Source organism: Cebus imitator, unplaced genomic scaffold (genome assembly GCF_001604975.1).
Source record: "Cebus imitator isolate Cc_AM_T3 unplaced genomic scaffold, Cebus_imitator-1.0 Scaffold370, whole genome shotgun sequence".
Classification (NCBI taxonomy): Eukaryota; Metazoa; Chordata; class Mammalia; order Primates; family Cebidae; genus Cebus; species Cebus imitator.
The window spans coordinates 1,378,734-1,386,661 of NW_016107685.1; positions in this window are offsets into that span (position 1 = coordinate 1,378,734).

Consider the following 7,928-nt stretch of genomic DNA (forward strand, 5'->3'; position numbering starts at 1 on the left):
TTCTAGGAGTATACTTCTTTAGCCCTAGTCGCAGGGGCAGCCCACCAAATAGTTTTTCATCCAGACTCCTCAGGCATCAATTCATCCCTATCTGATGAATAGTGCCCCTCATTACAGAAAGGTTCTGACATCTCCCATGTTAAATATACTTTTACTCCATATCCCTTCCAGTGATTGCCCCTATCTACTTCCCTCTTCCCAAGCTTTAGGAGTAGCTTCTTTATTTTGCCCTCTCTCTCTCTCTCACACTTCCTGAATGCTTTTTAACTTGCTGCAATTTACTTTTGTCATAACATCACACAAACTGCCCTTGCTAATGACCTTAAATTGCCAAACATAATGGTTATATTTTAGAACTTAATCCTACCAGAATCCTCTCCAGTAGTTGTCCGTGTTGATCAGTTCCTTCTTCTAGGTTCACTTGTCTCTCTTGTGATTCATGACATCATATTTTTAGTGTTAGCTAAACTGGAAAAAAAGAGTAATAAAATTACTTTCGTTAGAAAATTTCTAAATTTTATAAGTGATTTTGTGCATTTGGTAATTTTTTTTTTTTTTTTTTTTTTTTTTTTTTTTTTTTTTTAAATCAGTCAACTTACCCCAAAGAAAGATGAATCTGCTCAATGGATTTTTCTCATGATATTAGAGGAACTAAATGATAACAATTTAGTAAGATAGAATTATAACTACTTTTAGATCACAGACAATAAATTGGTGATACGATCTATGAGGAACCTTGAATGACTGAATAATGTCAGGAATTCCATTATGACATGCTATATTATGGAAAACTTTATGAGCTTGGAAAGGGAGAATTTAAAGAGGTATATGTTGATGCTCATCAGAAAAATACTCTTCTGAATTCAGAAATGGACTAGAGTCAACAAATGAATATTCTAATCTGCTTCCTGAAAGAGTATTTTTGGGTTTCTGAGATGAGTGGTCATGAGGCTATTCTAGTGATGCTATAATGAGAAGTAAGTAAATAGGTAAAGCATATAGATAAATCTAATCTACCAACTCCCTCTGAAGTTCAAATGTGTTTTGCTTGTCAGCATGATAATGAGATACCAAAGGCCACTATGAGCTACTGTCTGGACTGATATATAGCTAACAAGTAGATATTATTGGCCCCAAGAGGTTACTAATAGTTTCTGACTGGGATAGGGAGATATTCTGGATTTCATTTTACATGTATAGGAATGGAAACAAATGCTTCAAATAACACCAGAGGACTGGAACAGAAAATATTTTAATTTGGACCCTATGTTTATATATTCTTATATCGAAGCGCACATTTTACTTCTTTATACCACAGAACTAACAGGAAAAAAAAAAAGAGATTAACCTATCAGTTGGAACGATTGATCCCAATTACTAAGAGGAAATTGAATTGCTTCTATATAATGGAGGCAAGTTTCCTCCAGGTTCTGGTAGAGGTGGGGGAAATATGGTAGATATCAGTTATGGCTTTGTGACCAATTATAAAAATGAGAACTGTAGCAGTTTTTAATATTTTTATTTGCTTTTTATACATTTGCTTTTATTTCTATATGTTAACCATTTTCTTCTCTCTCCTGTCCGTTTTTATTTTGTATACAAGTTATTGGAAGTTAACTTTACAATTCAGTCTTTAGGCCACAGAATATTCAATGGGATGCCAAATTTGAGTAATAATTAACAATATATCCAGCAATGTGTACAGTGATTCTTGTGCATCTTTCCTCTGGGGAAAGGTGAGAATTCCTTCCTCCTTGATACTTAAGAAGTATCAAGCTGTTTTGTTGTTGTATGGAATTCCAAATTTGTGTAAAAGAGTTCATACAGAAGCTGCATGGTTAATGGTGTGAACTGTGCTGATAATCAATTTATTGCACCTAAACTTCAAATTTATCCTTTTTGTCTGCTCTATGAAAATGGCTACATGCCATTTATTACTCTCTTCCCAGCTGGCTCAATGCTAAGCTATGTTAGTAGGAGCACTGGAGAGGTATTACAGGAGAACATTTTCTTTTTCCAGGGAGGTAAAATTTACATAACATGAAATTTTTAATAATTTTAAAGTGTTCAATGGATTCCAGTACATTCACAATGTTGTGCAACCATAACCTCTAATTCTAGAACATTTTCATCACCCAAATAGAAATGCTATTTAAAGCAATCATTCTTCATTTCCTGTTTACTCCAGGCCCTGAAAACTACTAATCTGCTTTCTGTCTCTATGGATTTGCATATTTTGAACATTTAATATAAATGGAATCTTTTATGTTTTCTTTTTCTTTCTGGATTATTTTACTTAGCAAAATGTTTTCAAGGTTCATCCATGTTGTTTATTTATTTATTTTAAAGCAAATTGTATTGTGTATATTTCATGTTTACAAATTCCTGAGTAACATTTCATTGTATGAATATACCTAGTTTTGTTTATTCATTCATTGATTGCTGGACATTTGGATTATTTTCTTTTTTTTTCTATTATGCTACTATAAACACATACACATTTTTGTATGGGCATATATTTTTCAATTTTGGGGTTTATGTACCAAGGAGCATAATTGCTGGCTTATATGGTAACTCTATATTTAGTTATTTTAGGAATCGCCAGCCTATTTTCCCAAGCAACTGCACATTTTACAGTGCAACCAGCAGCGTATGAGAGTTTTAATTACCCCCATCTTTACCAACACTTGTTATTACCTATCTTTTTAGTTATAGCCATCCTTGTAGATATAAAATAATATCTCATAATGGTTTTGATTTGCATTTTTTATGACTATTTTTGGCATTTACATATATTTTTTGGACAAAGGTTTATTCATCCCTTTTCCTATTTTAAATTGCGCTTATTCATTTAATTCAGTTTTTAAAAATTATTGAATTGCAAGTGTTCTCTCTGTCTCTTTCTTTCTCTATGTGTGTGTGTATATTCTAGATAAAAGTTTCTTATCAGATACTTGGTTTTCAATTTTTTTTTCCTCTTCTGTGGGTTGTCTTCCTACTTTCTTGATGTTACTCTTTGAAGCACAAATTTTTAATTTTGATGAAGTCAAATTTATCTATTTTCTCTTTGTCTTGTGCTTTTGGTCTCACATCTAAGAGGGCATTGGCTAACTTAAGGTCATGAAGATTTACTCGTATATATTTTTCTAAGAATTTTATAGTTTTAGTTTTAACATTTAAATATATGACCCATATTGAATTAATATTTATATATGATTGAGGAAGGGTTCAACTTTATTTATTTATTTTTTTGCATGTGAATACTGAGTGCTACCTGAACCATTTGTTAAAAAGACTATTCTGTTTTAGTTCTTTGTAAATTGCCAGATATAGGTGAAGGGGAGAAAGGCAGCAAATCACACTGCCATGTGTGTACCTATGCAACAATCTTGCATGTTCTTCACATGTACTCCAAAACCTAAAATTAAAAAAAAAGACTATTCTATACTCATCAAATGATCTTGGTGCCATTGTTGAAAATTGATTAACCAGATGTATGGGCAGATTTCTGCACTCTTAATTGTATTCCATTTAACTGTTTGTTAGTCTTTATGTTAGACCCGCACTGTTTAGATTACTGTTGCTTGCAGTAAACCTTGAAATTGGGGAGTGTGTCCTCTGATATCACTCTTTTTAAATATTGTTTTGTCTATTTAGAGTCCCTTGCAATTTCACACACATTTTAGGATCAGCTTGTCCATTTCTGCAAAAAAGGCAGTTGTTGGCATTTTGATCCCTATCAAAATTGCATTGAATTTTTAGATAATCTTGGGAGCACTGCCATCTGAACCATATTAATTCTTCTAATCATAAACACAGATGTCTTTCCATTGATTTAGATCCTCTTTATTTTAGACATGTTTTGTAACTTTTACTGCACAAGTCTTGTAACTCCTTGCTTAAAGTTATTCCTAAGTATTTTTTATACTATTGTAAATGAAATTCTTTTATTAATTCAGTTTTTTAATTGTTTGTCACTAGTGTGTAGAAATACAACTGGTTTTTGTATGTTAGTGTTGTATCCTATAAGTTTGCTGTATTTGTTTGTTAGCTGTAACTTTTTTCTGTGTAAATTCTTTAGGGTTTTCTATATATAAGATTATATAATTTGTGGATAAAGATAGTTCTTTCTTTATAATTTGTGTGCCTTTATTTTTATTGCTTAATTGCCCTGCCCTGGTCAGTCTAGCAAAATGTTTGTCAGTTTTGTTGATCTTTTAAAAGAATCAACTGTTGGGTTTGTTGATGCTATTTTTTTCTCTATTCTCTGTTTCTTTTATCTGCCCTCTAATCTTTATTATTGTCATCTTTCTTTTTGTTTTGAGTATAGTTTCCACTTAGTTTTCTAGTTACTTAAGGTAGAATTTAGGTTATTGATTTGAGACCTTTTTTTTTTTTTTTTTTTTTTGGTGTAGACATTATAATTTTTCCCCTGAGCACCACTTTTACTATAGCCCATAAGTGTTGCTATATTGCATTTTTATTTTTATTTCTATCAAGGCATTTTATACTTTCCCTTCTGTTTCATTTTTTGACCAGTTTTTAAAAGAGTATGTTGTTAAATTTTTTACATACTTTTCCATTTTCCAGTTTTTCTTCTGTTATTGATTTCTGCTTTTATTTCATTGTGGTCAGGTAAGATACTATGTATGATTCTTTTTTCTTTTTTGAAAGTATTTTTAAAAATTCAATTTAATTTAATTTTAAGTTCCTGAATAGATGTGCAGGTCATGCAAGTTACATAGGTAAACGTGAACCATGGTGGTTTGTTGCACCTATTAACCCATCACCTAGGTATTAATCCCCTCATGCATTAGCTATTTATCTTGATGCTCTCCCTCACCCTAGCAGCCCCATCTGACAAGCCCTAGTGTGTGTTGTTCCCCTCCCGGTGACCACGTGTTCTCATTTTTATTCAGCTCCCACTTATAAGTAAGCATGTGTGGTGTTTGGTTTTCTATGCCTGGATTAATTTGCTGAGTATAATAGCTTACAGCTCCACCCATGTCCCTGCAAAGGGCATATTCCTTTAAATGGCTGCACAGTATTCCATGGTGTATATGTATCACATTTCATTTATACAGTCTTTCATTGATGGACATTTTGGTTGATCCCATGTCTTTGCTATTGTGAATAGTGCTGCAGTGAACATATGTGTGCATGTATGATTTATATTCCTTTGGGTAAATACCCAGTAATGAGATTGCTGGGTCAAATGGTATTTCTGGTTCTGGGTTTTTGAGGAATCACCACACTGTTTGCCACAGTAGTTGAACTAATTTACATTCTTACCAACAATGTGAAGGCATTCCTATTTCTTCACAGCCTCACAAGTATCTGCTGTTTCTTGACATTTTAATAATTGCCATTCTGACTGGCGTGAGATGGTATCTCATTGCGGTTTTGATTTACATTTCTCTAATCATCAATGATGTTGAGGTTTTTTTCATGTTTGTTGGCCGCATAAATGGCTTGTTTTGAGACGTGTCTGCTCATGACCTTTGCCCACTTTTTAAATGGGGTTGTTTTTTTCTTGTAAATTTGTTTAAGTTCCTTGTAGATTCTGGATATTAGACCTTTGTCAGATAGATATATTGTAAAAATTTTCTCCCATTTTGCATGTTGTCTGTTCATACTGCTGATAGTTTCTTTTTTGCTGTGTAGAAGCTCTTTAATCAGATCCCATTTGTCAATTTTTGCTTTTGTTGAAATTGCTTTTAATTTTTTCATCAAGAGATCTTTGCCCATGCCTATGTTCTGAATGGTATTGCCTAGATTTTCTTCTAGGGTTTTTATGGTTTTCAGTTTTACATTTAAGTCTTTAATCCATCTTGAGTTAATCTGTGTATAAAGTGTAAGGAAGGGGTCCAGTTTCAAATTTTCTGCATATGACTTGCCAGTTTTCCCAGCACCATGTATTGAATAGGAAATCCTTTCCACATTGCTTGTTTTTGTCAGGTTTGTTGAAGATCAGGTGGCTTTAGGTGTGCAGTCTTATTTCTGAGTTCTCTGTTTTCTTCCATTGGTCTATGTGTCTGTTTTGGTACCAGTACCGTGCTGTTTTGGTTACTGTAGCCTTGCGGCATAGTTTGAAATTGGGTAGTGTGATGCTTCCAGCTTTGTTCTTTTTGATTAGGTTTGTCTTGGCTATATGGGCTCTTTTTTGGTTCCATATGAATTTTAAAATAGGTGTTTTTTTTTTCTAATTCAGTGAAGAATGTCAATGGCAATTTAATGGGAATAGCAATGAATCTATAGGTTACTTTGGATAATATGGCCGTTTTCATGATATTGATTCTTCCTATCCATGAGCATGGAATGTTTTTCGATTTGTTTGGGTCCTCTCTGGTTTCCTTGAGCAGTAGTTTGTAGTTTTCCTTGAAGAGACCCTTCACTTCCCTTGTTAGTTGTATTCCTAGGTATTTTATTCTCTTTGTAGCAATTGTGAATTAGAGTTCATTGATGATTTGGCTCTCTGCTCGTCTATTTTTGGTGTATAGGAATGCTTATGATTTTTATACATTGATTTTGTATCCTAAGATGTTGCTGAAGTTGCTTATCAGCTTAAGAAGATTTTGAGCTGAGACGATGGAGTTTTTTAGCTATAGGATCATGTCTTTTGCAAACAGAGACAATTTGACTTCCTATTTGAATATGCTTTATTTCTTTCTCTTGCATAATTGCCCTGGCAAGAACTTCTAATACTATGTTGAATAGTAGTGGTGAAAAAGGGCATCATTTTCTTGTGTCAGTTTTCAAGGGGAATGCTTCCAGGTTTTGCCCATTTGATATGATATATGCTGTGGGTTTGACATAAATGGCTATTATTATTTTGAGGTATATTTCATCAATATCTAGTTTAATGAGAGTTTTTATGTGAAGTGATGTTGAATTTTATCAGCAGTCTTTTTTTGCATCTATTGAAATAATCATGTGGTTTTTGTCTTTAGCTCTGTTCATGTGACAAATTATGTTTATTTATTTGCATATGTTGAAGCATCTTTGCATCCTATGGATGCAGCTGACTTGATCGTGATGGATAAGACTTTTCATGTGCTGCTGGATTTGGTTTGCCAGGATTTCATTGAGTTCTATTTTGATTGCTGTGGTCTGAAAGATGATTATTTCAGTTGTTTTGCATTTGCTGAGTATTTTACTTCCAATTATATAATAGATTTTAGAGTAAATGCCACGTGGCACCAAGAAAATGTATATTCTGTTGTTCTTCGGTAGAAAGGTTTGTAAATATCTATCAGGTCCACTTGATCCAGAGCTGAGTTCAAGTCCTGAATATCCTTGTTAATTTTCCTTATCAATAATCTAATATTGACAGTGGGGTGTTAAAGTCTCCCATTATTATTATGTGGGAGTCTAAGTCTCTTTGTAGGTCTCTAAGAACTTGTTTTATGAATTTGGGTGCTCCTGTATTGGGTGCAAACATATTTGGGATAGTTAGCTCTTCTTGCTCTTCCTGTTGAACCCTTTACCATTATGTAATACCCTTCCTTGTCTTTTTTGATCTTTGTTGCTTTAAAGTCTGTTCTGCCAGAAACTAGGATTGCACCCCCTGCTTTTTTCTGCTTTCCATTTGCTTGGTAAAATTTCCTTCTTCTATTCATTTTGAGCCTGTGTGTGTCTTTGCATGTGAGATGAGTCTCTTGAATATAGCACACTGATGGGTCTTGGCTTTTTATCCAGCTTGTCTCTGTATTTTTTAATTGGGGCATTTAACCCATTCATATTTAAAGTTAATATCGTGTATGAATTTGATCTTGTCATCATGAAGCTAGCTGGTTATTTTGCAGATTTGTTGATGTCATTGCTTCATAGTATCAATGGTCTCTATACTTCAGTGTGTTTTTGTAGTGGCTGGTAATGGTTTTTTTTTTTTTTTTTTAGTGTTTCCTTCAGGGGCTCTTGCAAGGTAG